The 20867-nt window shown below is 39.0% G+C and overlaps 1 protein-coding gene, 1 non-coding gene and 1 pseudogene across 2 annotated transcripts in view; 2 read left to right on the forward strand and 1 right to left on the reverse strand.

Moving 5' to 3' along the window:
* The window catches only part of ANTXR1 (ANTXR cell adhesion molecule 1), a 292266-nt gene that overhangs the window by 255899 nt on the left and 15500 nt on the right, over positions 1–20867 (forward strand). The window lies entirely within an intron of this gene.
* Positions 238–340, forward strand: LOC132502241 (U6 spliceosomal RNA). The gene has a single exon (XR_009534436.1). It is a non-coding gene; the product is annotated as a U6 spliceosomal RNA (small nuclear RNA).
* Positions 9484–13655, reverse strand: LOC132502096 (Golgi reassembly-stacking protein 2-like; annotated as a pseudogene).

Genomic DNA, 20867 nt, shown 5'->3' on the forward strand with positions numbered 1-20867 from the left:
TGTACAGGGCAACTCCCATAAGGCTATCAGCTGATTTTTCAGCAGAAACCCTGAAGTCCAGAAGGGAGTGGCATGATATATTTAAACAGATAGAAGGGAAAAGCCTACAACCAAGAATACTCAACATGACAAGGCTGTCATTCAGATCTGAAGGAGAGATAAATAGTTTTACAGACAAGCAAAAGCTAACCGAGTTCAGCACCACTAAACCAACTTTACAAACATGTTAAAGGATGATTGCTTTGGTAGCACATATACTAAAATTTGAATTATACAGAGAAGATTAGCATGGCCCCTGAGAAAGGATGACATGCAAATTCATCAAGCGTTCCATATTTATATGAGATCAAAAACACAGAATATGGGGGAAAGGAGTAAAAAATGTAGATCCTTTAGAATGTGTTTGATCTTAAATGACTACCATTTAAAACAAGTAGATATAGTTATAGGTCAACATATATGAACCCCATCATAGCCACAAATCAAAAACCTACAATAGATTCACAAAAACTAGGGAGAAAGGAACAGAAAAATACCACTAAAAGTCATCAACAATGTTGTAAATCAACTATACTCCAAAAAAAATTTTTTTAATAAAAATAAATAAAAACAAAATAAAATAAAAAGGAAAGTCATCCAAACACAAGGGAAGAAACTAAAAGAAGAAGTACAAAACAATCAGAAAACAAGTAACAAAATGGCAATATGTATGTACCTATCAATAAACACCTTAAATGTCAATAGACTAAATGCTCCAATCAAAAGATTTAGTGTGGCTGATTGGATTAAAAACAAGATCCGTATATATTCCGCTTACAAGAGATTCATTTCAGAGCTAAAGACACACACAGACTGAAAGCAAGAATGTGGAGGGAAAAAGATATTCATGCAAATGGAAATGACAAGAAAGTGGAGGTAGCGGTATTCATATCAGACAAAATAAACTTTAAAACAAAGTCTATAACAAAAGAGAAAGAAGGTCATTACATAATGATAAAGGGATCAGTACAAGAAGAGAGTATTACACTAGTTAACATATATGTACCTAATACAAGAGCACATAAATATATAAAGCAAATATTAACAGACATAAAGGGAGAAATTGCCAACACTACAATAATAGTAGGGAACTTTAACACCCACTTATATCAATGGACAGATCATTCAGACAGAAAGTCAATAAGGAAACAATGGTCTCAAATAACACATTGGACCAGTTGGACTTAATAGATATATACAGGACATCCCATCCTAAAACAGTACAATACACATTCATCTCAAGTGCACATGGAATGGTCTCCAGGGTAGGTCACATGCTAGGCCACAAAACAAGTCTCAACAAATTAAAGAGGATAGAAATTATATCAAGAATTTTTTACAACCAGAACAGTATGAAACTAGAAATCAATTACAGAAAGGAAAATGGGAAAAAAACAAACACATGGAGACTAGACAACATGCTACTAAGAAACCAAGAGATTGATGAAGAAACCAAAAAGAAATCATAAAATACCTCTAAACAAATGAAAATGGAAACACAGCACTCCAAAATCTATGGGACGTACCAAAAGCAGTTCTAAAGGGGAAGTTTATAGAGATACAGTCTACCTCAAGAAACAAGAGGAATCTCAAATAAACAACCTACCAACCATCTAAACGAATTAAAAAATCAAAGAACAGACAAATTCCAAAGTCAGCAGAAGGAAGGAACAATAAAGATCAGACAGAAAATAAATAAAATTGAGATTAAAAATAGTAAAAATCAATGAAACCAAGAGCTGTTTTTTGAAAAGATTAATAAAACTGATCAACCTTTAGCTAGGCTCACCAAGAAGAAAAGAGAAGCACCCAAATATACAAAATAAGAAATGAAAGAGGAGAAATAACTACAAAAAATCGTAAGAGAATACTACAAACAGTTATACACCCACAAATTGGACAACCTAGAAGAAATGGACAAATTTCTGGAAACATACGGCTTCACAAGACTGAATCAAGAAGAAACAAACAGAGACTTCCCTGGTGGTCCAGTGGTAAAGAATCTGCCTTACAATGCAGGGAACGCCAGTTCGATCCCTAGTCAGGGAACTAAGATACCACATGCCACGGGACAACGAAGCCCATGCACCACAACTACTGAGCTCACACACCTCAACTAGAGCTCGTGTGCCACAAACAACAGAGCACACGAACTCTGGAACCCGTGCACCACAACTACAGAGCCCACATGCCCTGGAGCCTGTGTGCCACAAATAGAGAAGAGAAAATCTGCACACCACAACTAGACAGAAGCCCACGTACTACAACGAAGATCCCATGTGCTTCAACGAAAGATCCCGTATGCCTTAACCAAGATCCCACATGCCACAACTAAGACCCGATGTAGCCAAAATTAATAATAAATAAATCTTTCAAAAGAAGAAGAAGAAACAAACAATTGGAACAGATCAATCACTAGTAAAATTGAATTTGTGAAAAAAATTAAAAATTTTAAAAAAACCTCCCAACAAACAAATGTCCAGAACCGGATGGCTTCACAGGGAAATTTTACCAAACGTAAAGAAGAAGGAACGTTTCCAAATTCATTCTACAAGGCCACCATTACTCAGGTACCAAAACCAGAAAAAGACACCACAAAAAAAGAAAATTACAGGCCAATGAAGAACATAGATGCAAAGTTTTTCAACAAAATATTAGCAAATCAAATTCAACAATACATTAAAATGATCATACACCATGATCAAGTGGGCTTTATCTCAGTGATGCAAGGATGGTGCAATATCTACAAATCAACCAACATGATACACCTCTTTAGCAAACTGGAGAATAAAAATTATATGATCCCCTTTGAGCCCTGAACCAAGATGGTGGAGTAGAAGGATGTGCTCTCACTCCCTCTTGTGAGAACACCAGAATCACAACTAGCTGCTGGACAATCATCCACAGGAAGACACTGGAACTCACCAAAAAAGATACCCCACATCCAAAGACAAAGGAGGAGCCACAATGAGACAGTAGGAGGGGTGCAATCACAGTAAAATCAAATCCCGTAACTGCTGGGTGGGCGACTCACGGACTGAAGAACACTTATACCACATAAGTCCACCCACTGGAGTGAAGGTTCTGAAATCCACGTCAGGCTTCCCAACATGGGGGTCCGGCAATGGGAGGAGGAATTCCTAGAGAATCAGACTTTGAAAGTTAGTGGGATTTGATTGAGACACTTCGACAGGACTGGGGGAAACAGAGACTCCACTCTTGGAAGGCACACACAAAGTAGTGTGTGCAACAGGACCCAGGGGGAAGGAGCAGTGACCCCATAGGAGACTGAACCAGACCTACCTGCTAGAGTTGGAGGGTCTCCTACAGAGGGAGGAGGTGGCTGTGGCTTGCCATGGGGACAAGGACACTGGCAGCAGAAGTTCTGGGAAGTATTCCTTGGTGCGAGCCCTCCCACAGTCTGCCATTAGCCCCACCAAAGAGCCCAGGTAGGCTCCAGTGTTGGGTCACCTAAGGCCACACAACCAACAGGGAGGGAAGCCAGCCCCACCCATCAGCAGTCAAGCAGATTAAAGTTTTACTGAGCTCTGCCAACCAGAGCAACAGTCAGATCTACCCACCACCACTCCCTCCCATCAGGAAACTTACACAAGCCTCTTAGCCTCATCCACCAGAGGGCACACAGCAGAAGCAAGAAGAACTACAATCCTGCAGCCTGTGGAAGAAAACCACATTCACAGAAAGATAGACAAGATGAAAAGGCACAGGGCTATGTACCAGATGAAGGAACAAGATAAAACCCCAGAAGGACAACTAAATGAAGTAGAGATAGGCAACCTTCCAGAAAAAGAATTCAGAATAATGATAGTGAAGATGATCCAGGACCTCAGAAAAACAATGGAGGCAAAGATCGAGAAGATGCAAGAAATGTCTAACAAAGACCTAGAAGAATTAAAGAACAAACAAAGATGAACAATACAATAACTAAAATGAAAACTACACTAGAAGGAATCCATAACAGAATAACTGAGGCAGAAGAACAGATAAGTCACCTGGAAAATAGAATGGTGGAATTCATGCTGCAGAACAGAATAAAGAAAAAAGAATGAAAAGAAACGAAGACAGCCTAAGAGACCTCTGGGACAACATTAAATGCAACAACATTCACATTATAGGGGTTCCAGAAGGAGAAGAGAGAGAGAAAGGACTAGAGAAAATATTTGAAGAGATTATAGTCGAAAACTTCCCTAACATGGGAAAGGAAATAGCCACCAAAGTCCAGGAAACACAGAGAGTCCCATACAGGATAAACCCAAGGAGAAACACGCCGAGACACATAGTAATCAAATTGGCAAAAATTAAAGACAAAGAAAAATTATTGAAAGCAGCAATGGAAAAATGACAAATAATATACAAGAGAATTCCCATAAGGTTAACAGCTGATTTCTCAGCAGAAACTCTACAAGCCAGAAGGGAGTGGAATGATATACTTAAAGTAATGAAAGGGAAGGACCTACAACCAAGACTACTCTACCCTGCAAGGATCTCATTCAGATTTGATGGAGAATTCAAAAGTTTTACAGACAAGCAAAAGCTAAGAGAATTCAGCACCACCAAACCAACTCTACAACAAATGCTAAAGGAACTTCTCTAAGTGGGAAACACAAGAGAAGAAAATGACCTACAAAAACAAAACCCAAAACAATTAAAAATATGGTCATAGGAACATACATATCAATAATTACCTTAAACGTGAATAGATTCAATGCTCCAACCAAAAGACACAGGCTTGCTGAATGGATACAAAAACAAGACCCATATATATGCTGTCTACAAAAGACCCACTTCAGACCTAGGGACACATACAGAGTGAAAGTGAGGGGATGGGAAAAGATATTCCATGCCTCAACAAAATACTAGTAAACAGGATCCAACAACACATTAAAAGGATCATACACCATGATCAAGTGGGATTTATCCCATGATCACGTGGGATTTATCCCAGGGATGCAAGGATTCTTCAATATAAGCAAATCAATCCATGTGATACACCATATTAACAAACTGAAGAATAAAAACCATATGATCATCTCAATAAATGCAGAAAAAGCTTCTGACAAAATTCAACACCCATTTATGATAAAAGCTCTCCAGAAAGTGGGCATAGAGGGAACCTACCTCAACATAATAAAGACCATATACGACAAACCCACAGCAAACATCATCCTCAATGGTAGAAAACTGGAAGCATTTCCTCTAAGATCAGGAACAAGACAAGGTTGTGCACTCTCATCACTATTATTCAACATAGCTTTGGAAGTCCTAGCCATGGAAATCAGAGAAGAAAAAGAAATAAAAGGAATACAAATTGGAAAAGAAGAAGTAAAACTGTCACTGTTTGCAGATGACATGATATTATAAATAGAGAATCCTAATGATGCCACCAGAAAACTACTAGAGCTAATCAATGAATTTGGTAATGTTGCAGGATACAAAATTAATGCACAGAAATCTCTAGCATTCCTATACACTAATGGTGAAAAATCTCAAAGAGAAATTAAGGAAACACTCCCATTTACCACTGCAACAAAAAGAATAAAATACCTAGGAATAAACCTACCTAGGGAGACAAAAGACCTGTATGCAGAAAACTATAAGACACTGATGAAAGTAATTAAAGATAATACCAACAGATGGAGAGATATACCATGTTCTTTGATTGGATCAATATTGTAAAAATGACTATAGTACCCAAAGCAATCTACAGATTCAATGCAATCCCTATCAAATACCAATGGCATTTTTTTTGAAACTAGAACAAAATATCTTATAGCCAAATCAGTCTTGAGGGAAAGAAACAGAGCTGGAGGAATCTGACTCCCTGAGTTCAGACTATACTACAAACCTACAGTAATCAAGACAATATGGTACTGGCACAAAAACAGAAACATAGATCAATGGAACAAGATAGAAAGCCCAGAGATAAACCCATGTACCTATGGTCAACTAATCTATGACAAAGGAGGCAGGGAGATACAATGGAGAAAAGACAGCCTCTTCAATAAGTGGTGCTGGGAAAACTGGACAGCTACATGTAAAAGAATGAAATTAGAACACTCCCTAACACCATACACAAAAATAAACTCAAAATGGATTAGAGACCTAAATGTAAGGCCGGACACGGTAAAACTCTTAGAGGAAAACATAGGAAGAACACTCCTTCACATAAATCACAGCAAGATGTTTTTTGATCCACCTCCTAGAGTAATAGAAATAAAAGCAAAAATAAACAAATGGAACCAAATGAAACTTCAAAGCTTTTGCACAGCAAAGGAAACCATAAACAAGATGAAAAGACAACCCTCAGAATGGGAGAAAATATTTACAAGCGAATCAACGGACAAAGGATTAATCTCCAAAATATATAAACAGCTCATGCAGCTCAATATTAAAGAAACAAACAACCCAATCCAAAAATGGGCAGAATACCTAAATAGACATTTCTCCAAAGAAGACATACAGGTGGCCAAGAAGCACATGAAAAGCTGCTCAACATCGGTAATGATTAGAGAAATGCAAATCAAAAGTACAATGAGGTATCACCTCACACCAGTTAGAATGGGCATCATCAGAAAATCTACAAACAACAAATGCTGGAGAGGGTGTGGAGAAAAGGGAACCCTCTTGCACCGTTGGTGGGAATGTAAATTGATACAGCCACAATGGAGAACAGTATGGAGGTTCCCTTTTAAGGTCCCTTTTTAAAACTAAAAATAGCACTACCATATGACCCAGCAATCCCACTACTGGGCATGTACCTGAGAAAACCATAATTCAAAAAGACTCATGTACCACAATATTCACTGCAGCTCTCTTTACAATAACCAGGACATGGAAGCAACCTAAATGTCCATCGACAGATGAATGGATAAAGAAGATGTGGCACATATATACAATGGAATATTACTCAGCCATAAAAAGGAATGAAATTAGGTCATTTGTTGAGATGTGGATGGATCTAGAGACTGTCATACAGAGTGAAGTAAGTCAGAAAGAGAAAAACAGATATCGTATATTAATGCATATAGGTGGAGCCTAGAAAAATGGTACAGATGAACCCGTTTGCAGGACAGAAATTGAGACACAGACATAGAGAACAAACGTATGGACACCAAGGGGGGAAAGTGGCAGGGGGGTGGGGGTGGTTGTGTGATGAACTGGGAGATTGGGATTGACATGTATACACTGATGTGTATAAAATTGATGACTAATAAGAACCTGCTGTATAAAAAAATAAATAAAATTAAAGTAAAAAAAAAGAAATTGTCTACAGCTAGGAACATAGCTCTGTTAAGGATGCTTGCATCTATTGAATATATTAATGAGTTATTGGCCTGTAGTTTTCATTTTTTGTAATCTTTTTATCTGTTTATGCCTTCGGTAAAATTCTGTTTTCATGAAAAAAAAACAAAATCATATGATTCCCTTCAATAGATGCAGAAAAAGTTTTTGACAAAATTCAACATTCATTTATGAGAAAAACTCTCAACAATGTGAGTATAGAGGGGACATACCTCTACATAATAAATGCCATATATGACAAACCCACTGCCAACATCATATTTAATGTTGAAAAGCTGAAAGCATTTTCCTCTAAGACCAGGAACAAGACAAGGATGCCCACTCTCACCAGTTTTATTTGACCCAGTACTGGAAGTTCTAGCCACAGTGATCAGGAAAGGGAAACAAAACCAAAAGTAAACAGATAAAAAACTTTTACAGAGTGAAGGAAACTATCAACAAAATGAAAAGGCAGTCAACTGAATGGGAGAAGATATTTGCAAATGATATATCTGCTAAGGGATAAATAACAAAAATATGTAAAGAGCTCACAACTCAACATCAAAATAACAAGCAACTAGATTAAAATAAGGCATGGGACCTGAATAGACATTTTTCCAAAACATACAGATGGCCAAGGAATATATGAAAAGATACTCGGCATCACTATCCATCAGGGAAATGCAAATCAAAACCACAATGAGATATCACTTCACATCTGTCAAAATGATTATTATCAAAAAGACAGGGGACTTCCCTGGTGGCGCAGTAGTTAAGAACCCGCCTGCCAATGCAGGGGACACGGGTTTGAGCCCTGGTCCAGGAAGATCCCACATGCCACAACTACTGAAGCCTGCATGCCTAGAACCCATGCTCCACAACAAGAGAAGCCACCGCAATGAGAAGACGGCGCACCACAACGAAGAGTAGCCCCCACTCACTACAACTAGAGAAAGCCTGTGCGCAGCAATGAAGACTCAAGGCAGCCAAAAAAAAAAAAAAGACAACGGCGAATTCCCTGGTGGTCCAGTGGTTAGGACCTGGCGCTTTCACTGCTGGGGTCCCATGTTTGATCTGTGGTTGGGGAACGAAGATCCCACAAGCTGTGTGGCACAGCCAAAACCAACAACAAATTACAAATATTGGAGAGGGTGTGGAGTAAAGGGAACCCTCTTGCACTGTTGGTGAGAATGTAAATCGGTGCAGCCACTATGGAAAACAGTATGGAGATTCCTCAAAAAATTAAAAATAGAAGTACCATACAATCCAGCAATTCCACTAATTAGAAAAGATATATGCACCCCTATGTTCCTTGCAGCAATATTTATAATAGCCAATACAGAAGCAACCTAAGTGTCCATTGATAGATGAGTGGATAAATGTGATATGTATATACAAAGGAATATAACTCAGCAATAAAAAAGAATGGAATATTACCATTTGTGACAACATGAATGGACCTAGAGGTATCATGCTTAGTAAAATCAGTCAGATGGAGAAAGACAAATACACAATTTCACATATATGTGGAATCTGAAAAACAAAACAAGTGAACTAACATAACAAAACAGAAACAGACTCATAGATACAGAAAACAAACAGGTGGTTGCCGTAGGTGGGAGGTGTGGGGGGATGTGAGGGAGATTAAGAGGTGCAAACTTCCAGTTACAAAAAAAATTAAGTCATGAGGATGAAATATACAGCATGAAGAATATAGTCAATAGTATTTTAATAACTGGTGACAGATCATCACTCAACCTGTGATCATTTCGTAATGTTAAAAAATATCAAATCACTATTCTGTGCACCTGGAACTAACAGTATTGTAGGTCAATTATACTTTAATTTAAAATAATAATAATAATAATTATTAGTTGTGGAAAAATAAATAAATAGATAAATAAAATACAAGCACTTTGACATTCTCCTCCCTCTGAGCCCCACCCCAAACTTTACAGGATACAGAGCACGTTTCTTTTTGCTTAGTTTTACCCTTAAACTTATTTACAGGGTTTCTGTTGTAAAAGACCTGCTTGAAATTGATGATAATATGCATTTACACCCAAGCTCTTTTGGAGATAAATATTCTATATGAATTCAAAGAGTAATTCATAGATAAAGGTGATGCAGATAAATTTGCATTTATCTGAAACTGAAGGACCAACCTTCTCCCCAGCTGGGGTGGATTTCAAGCGAATGGGAAGCAGCCTCTGTCTCTGCAGAGGTGGCCGGGGGATTCAAAAGGCAGGCTCTGAAGGGTGAGAAAGAAGACAATGGGAGATCCTCAGACAGGAGCATGAGAGGAGCAATTCCAGACAAGAGGGGCAAAAAGGAAGAGGTGTCAAACCAGGCTACAAATTTTCTGATAATCCAACACCTGGAATTAAGTATGGTGCGAATAAACTAGGGCCTGGTGGGGTTGGCTCAGCTATGTGGTCCTGCTGGCTAAATAAAGACATCAAGCATGATAATATGGTCATTAGGGTGTAGCAAATGACCAAGGGACTATTTAACTTCTGGTGGCAATAACTGTACTGTTGGGCGCGCCTTCCCTGAGAACAGTACTCACGATTGATGGGGTTGAGCTTAGGGAAAGTCCAGACAGACCCTGTTCAGTTCCTCTCATTCCAAATGGTGGCAAAGATGATGGACCTCAAGCCTTGGGTGAGTAAACCCAGCCTTAAGAGGAGTAATGTGGCTCCCAGCCATCTCTCCAGGCAGAGAAATTTTCTTTCCTGCTTCAAATAGTCATGTAAGAATTTGGTACAAATACTCCTTTCTAATGCCACATCTGGCTGCCTTCTCCACTCTGTGCGGAATTGGATGTAATGAGCACCTCCTGGTGCTAATATGGACACATTGTCAGTGTCTGTGCAACATGTGTTCAGTTTCCATGGTTTTGCATTGTGTGTTTCCATGAGGCTGAACAGACTTTCAGACTCATTCACATTTGTATCTGCTCTGACGATGTAATCCCTGCTATGAGGAATAGACCTGCAGTGAGCTTGAGAAGAATTCCACATCTTACCTTTGTCAGACATTTCCATTTGCCCCATCAAAGCTACCAAAACAAATGCAAACTCCCAGCAAACCCTGGCCACTACATATATTACTGGCTGAGACTACTGGTTCTCTTACCACTTTGATGTTTAGATCAGCATTTTTATAGGTTTTTCAATATTTGCTTTTAGGAGATTCTTAACATATTATTATCTTTATTTAATCTTGAGCCATTAGTAAAAACAAAGAGATCCCATTCAGCACTATGTCCTGGACATAGTTCTGTTGCTTCTAATTAATAGTAACTGGTAACTGATTTAAAAAAAAAATTTTTTTTAATTTCCTTAGCAAGTTAGGAATAGAAAAGAAGAAAAACTTCCTTAATCTGTTAACAGGTATCCACCAAAAACACTACACAGACATTATACTTAATGTTGAAGTATTAGAGGTATTTCCTTTAAAATAAAAAACAAGGGGTCTTCCCTGGTGGCGCAGTGGTTGAGAGTCCGCCTGCCGATACAGGGGACACAGGTTCGTGCACCGGTCCAGGAAGATCCCACATGCCGCGGAGCGGCTAGGCCCGTGAGCCATGGCCGCTGAGCCTGTGCGTCCGGAGCCTGTGCTCCGCAACGGGAGAGGCCACAACAGTGAGAGGCCCACGTACTGCAAAAAAAAAAAAACGAGAAGGGATTTTAACCATCACCGTTATTGTCCTGGCCAGTGCAATAACACGAACAAAAATTTTAAAGTAATTATAAAAATCAGGAAGAAAATAATTGTCATTATTTGCAGACAATGTATTGGACTGCCTAAAAATTCCATAAGAATCAACTTTAAGATTACTAGAACTAATAAAGGAGGCCAGTGAGCTAGCCAGGGACATGACCAACACAGTCAGTGATCATGACCAGTTAGAAAGCTGTCCATTCACAATAGAAAAAATATAAATTACATATTTATATTTTTAAAGTATGTATAAATTATACATGAATATGTATATATATAATAACTAGAAATAAAGCTAACCAAAAAAATATGCAGAACGTATAGGAAGACAACTATAAAACTTCATGAACTACATTTCTAAATGGGAAAACTTAATACTAAAAAGATGTCAGATCTCCACTACATAGAAAAAGAGATTCCAGATGGATTTTTTTTAAGAGAATGCAAGAGAAGTGTTCTTGCTTCTAATTAATGGTAACTGTCCATTGGTAGTATTGTCCATGAATGGAAGGTTCTTCTTATCTTGCCAATCAGACAGGTCTCAACCCTCAGAGAAAAGCAAGAAAAGAGAGAAGAGAAGAATGGAAGGCAGGACAGAGTTATCTTCTCTATAGTCAAGGCAAGACTAAGCAGAGAAAAGTAAAAGTGTCCTCTTACCCCCTACACTCTGATACTAAAGTAGACTATATGATAGTGCAGCCCCTCCAGTAATAACTTATGCATATGGTGCCTGTCTCATAGTAGTCAATCAGTGTTAGCTGAGTGAATAAACGTACAAGTGAAGAATCTCAACATGTCCAATGTTTAAACAAACCAACAATAGAAACAGAAGCTGTATCGGAGACAATGCTTCTTTTTAATTTATTTAATTTATTTATTTGTTTGTTTGTTTGTTTTTGGCTGCGTTGAGTCTTCGTTTCTGCGCATGGGCTTTTCTCTAGTTGAGGCAAGTGGGGGCTACTCTTCATTGTGGTGTGCAGGCTTCTCATTGCAGTGGCTTCTCTTGTTGTGGAGCACAGGCTCTAGGCACACGGGCTTCAGTAGTTGTGGTGCCCAGGCTCAGTAGTTGCGGTTCGCAGGCTCTAGAGCACAGTGTCAGTAGTTATGGCACTCAGGCTTAGTTGCTCCGTGGCTTGTGGGATCTTCCCAGACCAGGGCTCGAACCCATGTCCCCTGCATTGGCAGGCAGATTCTTAACCACTGTGCCACCAGGGAAGTCCCTTTAAGACAATGTTTACTTTCAAGAATCAGCAGTGATAGGGACTTCCCTGCTGGTGTAGTGGTTAAGAATCCGCCTGACAATACAGGGGACAGGGGTTCGAGCCCTGGTCCAGGAGGATCCCACATGCTGCGGAGCAACTAAGCCCGTGCACCACAACTACTGAGCCTGCGCTCTAGAGCCTGCGATCCACAACTACCGAGCCCGCCTGCCTAGAACCCATGCTCCACAACAAGAGAAGCCACAGCAATGAGTAGCCCGTGCACCACAACAAAGAGTAGGCCCTGCTCACCTCAACTAGAGAAAAGCCCACCAGCAGCAACGAAGAACCAACGCAGCCAAAAATAAATAAGTTTATAGAAAAAAAAAGAATCAGCACCGATAAAGAAGTTCTTACTTCCCCATTGCCTTTGAGCAAATATTCAAAGTGCGGACTCTCACTGGGTGGTATTGACTAAATTCCTATGAAAATTCATTAACTTCATCAGCAGACTGAATTACTTTTCAATGCATACACAGTCTTCCACATTCTATGTCAGCTGAGGTCAAGTCCTTTTTGCAGTTGGCCTGGGAGGAAAAATAAGAGTAGATGCCAGGAATTTAGGGTATGTGCCAAAAGGGAAAAAAGGCGCCAGCACTGGCAGTCACCAGAAGAATCAGCTCCAGTTTGCCTTGTTTGTTTATCAAATATCCCGTCACAGGACCAGATTGCCTGCCATTCTGTGAATGCATACAACAAGACTCAACAGTTGTGTCATGGCTCATTGAGGAAACAGCAAGAATTCCAGAATCAAGAGTCAAGCTGTTGTGATACCCATTAATGCATTCATAAACAAAGAAGCTGTTTATCTGTAGATTTGTGTTCTGATATTTCACAACTGCCTGAGCAGGCTTTGTTCCGTCCATGATAAGTAGATCTCACCCTGGCTTGCTGAGCTTGCCATCTGTTAAATTCAGTCTCAACCACTGCTAATGTTGTTGCCTCTAGTAGATTACAAAAACTAACATTCACTTTCTTCTTTTTCTTTCTTTTCCTTTTAATGAGCAGATAGTGCAGAGAGTTCCCATATATCCTCTCTTCCCTGAACAGTTTTCCCTGCATTAGTGTAGTACATTTGTGACAAATTGATAAATCAACTGTAAGGTCCACAGTTTATATTAGAGTTCATTCTTTGTATCATACAGTTCTATAGACTTTGACAAATGCACATGTATCCATCATGTATCATACAGTATCATGCAGAATAGTTCCACCTCTCTAAAAATCCCCTGAGCTTCACTTCTTCATACCTCCTCCTCTCTCCCCTTGAACACTGGAAAACTCTGATATTTTTACTGTCTCCATAGTCTTGCCTTTTCCAAATACCATGTAGCTGGAATCACACAGCGCATAGCCTCTTCTGATTGGCTTCTTTCACCTAGTAATATGCATTTAAGATTCCATGTTTTTGCATTGCTTGATAGCTCATTTCTTTCTTATTTTTAAATAAATTTATTTATTTTGTTATTTTATTTTGTTTTATTTTTTGGCTGCGTTGGGTCTTTGTTGCTGCACCTGGGCTTTGCTCTGGTTGCCACGAGCAGGGGCTAATCTGCGTTGCGGTGCGCTGGCTTCTCATTGCGGTGGCTTCTCTTGTTGCAGAGCACGGGCTCTAGGCGCACAGGCTTCAGCAGTTTTGGCTCACGGGCTCTAGAGCGCAGGCTCAGTAGTTGTGGCGCATGAGCTTAGTTGCTCCATGGCATGTGGGATCTTCCAGGACCAGGGCTCAAACCCGTGTCCCCTGCATTGGCAGGCGGATTCTTAACCACTGAGTCAGCAGGGAAGCCCAACCCATTTCTTTTTATTGCTGAATAATATTCCATTGTTTGGAGGTACTACATCATGTTTATCCATTCAAGTGACACTGATGTTCACTTCTGACTGATTTGAACAGCTCATAGAGAGGAATCAGTGGGATGGTTTTATGTTTTCCCTAAGATACTCTAAGGTTCTTTATGTGTGTTTATAAGATATGGGTTGGGGAGAGGGGGAATGAAAGTCACCCATTATTCCAAGACAAAACCTCTTGAACAGTTTAGTTTATTTCCTTCCAGTCATTTTTTATATATTCACATTTTAAAATATTGAGGTCACATTATAAATACAATTTTTATCTTGTGTTTCTCACTTACCATTATGAAATTTTGTTGTGGATAGTATGGTTCTCTGACAAGATCCCCTCCGCAAGGCTGACAAATGACATATGACCCCCAGCTGCTGGGAATATCAGCTGCTGACAGCTCACAGCTATGTCCCTCAGTAGGACTTGTTCTTGGCCTTGGCCAAGGTTAGGCTCCCTCCCTGGATGAGCCCATGGCCAATGACTGGTTGATGCATAAATACAGAGACCCTCTTGTCTCAAATTGGGAAAACTCAGAAGAACCATGTCAGCTCCAGAGATCCCTGTAGAGTCAGGTGAGGCCTCAGTTACAACTACACTGCAAATCATCTTCTCCCTCTATCCAATCCTTCCTTCTTTACTTTTAATCTGAGAACACTCCCCATATAGCTCATCAACTCTGTTTCAAGGGATCTAAGACAGTTGTCACCAGAAATGGTCTTAGGAAGCAGACTCTACGATTGGATTCTGTAGCTGGATATCTCACAGCAATCCCTTAGGCAATGAGTACCCCTTCACTGGTGGTAGTTGGAGCATGGAGAGCCCTTGGTGTGCTGTGGTAATGCGATTATTAAAACTTTCACAAATGGTAAAACTGGGATGGGATACTGGTAGAGGAGGATCTTGATAGGGACAGAGTAAAGGGACAAAGTAGGTGATTAAATAGTTAATCCCACTAAGGGATCATAAGTAAAATATATATATAGATAGATAGATAGATAGATAGATAGATAGATAGATATAGATAGATAGATAGTTAGATCTATATATATATAGATATCTATATCTATATCTATATCTATATCTATATCTATATCTATATATATATATATATATATGGGAGACCCCTGTAAGTTAACGATCACTCAAGAAAGCAGGTTTTCTTAACCACAAAACCAAACAGGCTTGCCTAGCAACAAAACCATGCAACAGAAGCATGAGACATGCCCCAAAACCATAAAACAATGGTGGAATGAGACCCACATCCTGCCCAGTGAGCTCAGTAGGTTAATGATTCCTAGGACATGCTACTCTGCTCACACTAAAAACAAAAATATAAGGTGACATTATACTGAAACCTGAGGTGATTTACCATATTTTAGTATATGTTACTGCCTTTTTGCTCATTTCCATTGCCCCATGACAGTCCCGGCTTGTCCATGTAAGGACAAGAAAACTCCCCTGCCCAACGTGGAGGAGGAGCTGATGATGGAAGCTTCACGTCTACTCAAGAATGATGAAGGAGGGGCTTCCCTGGTGGCGCAGTGGTTGAGAGTCTGCCTGCCGATGCAGGGGACATGGGTTCGGGCCCTGGTCCGGGAAGATCCCACATGCCGTGGAGTGGCTGGGCCCATAAGCCATGGCTGCTGAGCCTGCGCGTCTGGAGCCTGTGCTCCGCAACGGGAGAGGCCACAACAGTGAGAGGCCCGCGTACCGCAAAAAACAAACAAAAAAAAGAATGATGAAGGAGATGGTCTTCTCCTCCTCCCTATTCTTCCTTTGATTACAAAACTGTAGCCCACTAAGCTCTCAGGGCGGCACCGTCTTGCCTGCCCACTTGTAAGCCTCACAAGCATCCTATTCTAATAAAACACTATCTATCACTTTGCCTCTCACTGAATTCTTTCTGCACTGAGACATAGAGAACCAGAGCTTCTCAGAGCCCCCAGAAATGCATTTCTGTGGGTTCATTCTGGTCATGTAAGGCCTTTGCTGAGAAATTCACTGATAGCTTTGTAGGGGGTTCCCTTGTAAGTTACAACCTTCTTTTCTCTTGCTGTTTTTAAGATTCTCTCTTTGCTTTGATTTTGACAGCTTTATTATAATGGGTCTTAGAGAATATATCTTTACATTGATTTTGTTTGGGGACCTATTCACTTCATGAACTTGGATGTCCAAATCTCTCCCCAGATTTGGAAAGTTCTCAGCCATTTTGTCTTTAACTAAGCTTTCCACCCCCTTCTCCCTCTCTTCTCCTTCTGAGACTCCCATAATTTGCAGATCATTTCTTTTGATGGTGGCCCAAAAATCATGCAGGCTTTCTTCACCCTTTTTTAATTTTTAAAAAAATTTCCCCTCTGAATAATTCCATAGTTATTATCTTTTAATTCACAGAATTTTTTCTCTTTAATTCATTCTGCTGTTGATGCTCTCTATTGCATTTTTTATTTCATTCATTGTATTTTTGTTCTTTTTACTGATTTCTGTGTCTTTGTTAAACTTCTCATTTTGTTTGTTCATTGTTTTCCCGATTTTGTTAAATTGTCTTTCTGTGTTTTCTTGTAGCTCATTGAGCTTCTTTAAAACAGCTCTTTTGACATCTTTATTGGGTAGATCTCCAGGTCTTGGGTTCATTCACGGGAAGAATTATTGTGATCTTTTGGTGACATCAAATTTCCTTGATGTTCATGCTCTTTGAAGGCTTTGCTCTCTTTGCATTTGACGTTGCTGTCACCTCCTCTGGTCTTCACTAACTGACTTCAGAAAAGAATTACCTTCCTTCAGCCCTGCTAGGGATGCTGAGGTTTCCTCAGACTGGCTATGGATATTCCTGCTCTACCCTTATTGCTCCCTCTTGTGGCAGGATTCTTAAGCTGTATGCCTACTCTCAATCTTGCAATACACCAGGCAAAAGGGAGGCAAAAGGGAGGCTGCTGACGGCAGTACTAAATCTCAATTTTGTGTTCTTTACCTGGCCAGGCAGTATGGTCCAGCTTTCTGTGTGTGCTCACTAGCCATCTGCCAAGGCTTGCTCATGCCACCATCACAAGTATGCACAGGGAGCTGACCACAGGATGGGGAAGTGAGTGAGTGAGGCACCCAGAGCACTGAGGGCGCAACAGGCCAGCTGGGGTATCAGTGGATGAGGCATCCCCAGGGGCTCATTGGTGGGCTTCCTGACGGAGTCCCACAGTTAATAGGATGCAGTTAGCAGGATCCATGTCCCTTCAAGGCCCTCCAAGTCCTAGCTGCATCCCTCCCAGCCGCTCCCCCACTACCCCCAGTCATTCAACTCATGACTGAGTACTCTGGATGGGTCAAAAGAGAAATAGACCTCTTTGGCAGCATCCCACATAGCTGGGGAGGCTGGGTGGTCACTCACTCTTTCACTTCCCACATGGGAGAAATTACAGTCTGAGGAGGTTTCTCACCAAGGTCTGTACGCCTATTATCTGATGCATGGATGAACAAGACTCCCCTGGACCTCTTGACATATGGTGCTGGATCCCACATCTCCCACAAAGGTACTTTTTCCATAGATAGGTGCTAAATTGTTGTTGAGGGGGGTAATACAAATGAGGGACATCTTGTTTGGCCATCTTGTTGACAGCACTCGATAAATTTAATTTATCTAAACTTAGTCTACACACACTATTTTAAACAATACAAAAACTTAGACTGTTTTAAATCTAATCATCCCTTCCAAACATATTTTATTTTTGTTCAGTTTTTTAATTCTACTTGTTTTGTGATTTGTATACATCATTAGACATTAATTATTATTTAACTCATTGTTTGTTTAGATATCCACATATTTAATGACTTATTTCATTCCTTCCTGCAGTGGACTGTCCATCAAATATTTTTGTGTACCCTAAGTGCATCTTTAGAATTTTCTTTAGTGTAAAATCTGTTTATTACTAAGGCTCTGATTTTTTCATTTGACCAAACAATATTTTTATTTTTCCCTCTTGATAGTTTCACTATGTATGGAATTCTAGGTTGACAGTTACTGTCTCTCAGAATACTGAAGATATTATTCCATTGTCCTCCAGATACCATTTTGGAGATATCCACTGTGAGTTCTGTAGTTCCTTTGTGTTAGTCTGTCTTTACATTATGGCTATTTTTAAGACCTCTCCATAGTCTTTGGTATTCTTCAGTTCCACTACTATCTGTCTAAGGAAAATTTTGCTTATATTGCTGTAAATTCATTGAGCTCCTTAAGTCTGAATTCTGCACGTATGTTTCATCAATTCTGAAAAGTTTTCAGTCATTATCTCTTCAAAATTTGCCTCTCTTTCATTCTCTCTGTCCTTCCTCCTAGAAGTCCAATTAGACATAAGTTAGACCTCCTCACCCTTTCATGCCTTTTAATCTGTTTTTCATATTTTCTACTGCTTTGTCTCTCTGTTATGCATTCTGGATAATTTCTTCAGATCTATTTTCCTGTTCATGTTTTTATCACCTATATCTAATTTTCTCTTTAAATTTAAACCATCATTTGAGTTTTTATTTCAATTATTATATTTGTTTTTCATAAAAAGTCTATTTGATTGTTTTTCAAGTAAGCCTGTTTATCTTTCATAATAACTTGTTTCTTATATATATATATATATATATATATATATATATATATATATATATATTAACATGTTTATTGAAGTATAATTGCTTTACAATGGTGTGTTAGTTTCTGCTTTATAACAAAGTGAATCGGTTATACATTGTATCTTATATTTTTAATCACCACTTTTATTTCTCTAAATATATTAAACATGCTTAAGTTACATTTTGTACTTGATAATTCCCATACCTAAAAACTATGTTGGCCTTATTCTGTGGTTTGTTGTTCCTGCTGGCTTTTCCTCAGAGTGTCTTGTCTCCTTAAATGCTTTTTGACGTTGTCTCTGAGCCCACATTCCTCCGAACTTTATTCATGGAAAACTTTGAGGTTTTTGTTTTGATTGCATTTCTCCAAAGAGGATTTAGTTTTGCTTCTTCCAAATTTCTGGAATCATTACCAATCCAGAACTACTTTAAAATAAATTTTGACCTAAAAGTGTTTAGAACCATGCAGGTAGTGTAAATTTGTGTTACAAACTTGAATGAGTGCCACTTTATGGTTAGGAAGTCTCAAGAGAAAATTTTCTCCCTTAACCCAACACTGACAAGCAAGCTTCCTTGCTATGTCTATCTGTAAGGCAACGTACATTTCTAGTTCATTCATACACTCTGTTGTCTTTTCGTGTCACAACTCCTTCTTTTGGCTTTTGCCTCCTGTTCACACTATAGCATGTGATCATCAAAATGAAAGCTGGTCCTCATTAAAGAAACGACTGATTCCAGGGTTGGTACACAAAAAAATATGAAACTGGAACATTTTGTTATATCAGAAAGTAATAAATTGCTCCAAAAAAGATGGGAAGATATAAAAAAAATAAATTAAATTAAATAAAACAAAGGAACCAGAATGAAGGGAAAGTTTGGGAAAGTTTGGCCTCATAATAAATGGTGATAGTGATAGAATAAAATTCATGTAAAGAAATAAGAATCCATGAGTTTATATTGAGATAGATCACTATATGATAAAGTTAGAGAGATAGAGGATAGATAGATAGATACAGACAAAAAATAAAAGACCTTCCTTACAATAGAATGTCGACAAATAAATGCGGACCAGAAACAATGATATAATTAGCTAATCATTTGGCAACCACAATAGTAACAATTATTTCAAATAAGAATGAAAAGTAGATACTGAAACTAAAGGGTAGAAGTATGACAAGAAACAGGATGTTTAGGTAGTCTCAAAATATTTCACCAGAGACACTTATTAATTACAAAAGGAAAAAGAGCAACTTTATAATGGAGAAACCTGGCCGACAGCACCTTCAGCAAGGAATCACAAATGAAAAATGGATATCATGTGCTTCTGAATGTGATGCACTGAGAAGGACACATCATTTCTGTAACGTTCTTGCCAAATGTGTATAAGCTAAATCCAATCATGAGGAAACATCAGACAAATACAAGTTGAGGGAAATTTTACAAAATAACTGACGTATGCTCTTCAGAAATATCAAGACCATGGAAAGATAAACACTGTAGAACTGTTCCTGATTAAAGGAGACTAACAAGACAAGAAAAACAAACACAGCCTGTGATCCTGGGTTGGATGTTGGATCAGAAGATTTTTGTTGTTATTGTTATAAAGGACTTTATTGGGACAACTAGAAAAATTTGAATGAGATCTATAAAACAGATAGTAATATTGTATTCATGTTAATTGTATGACTTTGATAATTGTACTGTTGTTATGTAAGAGAATGTTCCTGTTTGTAAGGGAAATAGGGAGAGAGAGATAGAGAGAAAAAGAAGGAGAAGAAGGAGAAGAGGAAGAAGGAGAAAAAGAGGAAGAATAGACAGACTGATCTAGACGTTGATGTAGATATAAAGAGGGGGAAGGGAGAATAAAGCAAAGGTGGTAAAATATTAACCACATGAACAAATGGGAATCTGGGTGAAGAATATACTACAAGACTCTTTATGCCACTGTACTATTTGGAACATTTTTGTAGGTCTAAAATTATTTCAAAATAAAAAGTTTTAAAGAAATGAAAGCTGATTCAGACCAAGCTCAGATCCAAGACTGTAATCAGGGCCTGGGTAGGTCCAGATCCCCACTCTTGCCCATCTCT

Source organism: Mesoplodon densirostris, chromosome 14 (genome assembly GCF_025265405.1).
Source record: "Mesoplodon densirostris isolate mMesDen1 chromosome 14, mMesDen1 primary haplotype, whole genome shotgun sequence".
NCBI lineage: Eukaryota > Metazoa > Chordata > Mammalia > Artiodactyla > Ziphiidae > Mesoplodon > Mesoplodon densirostris.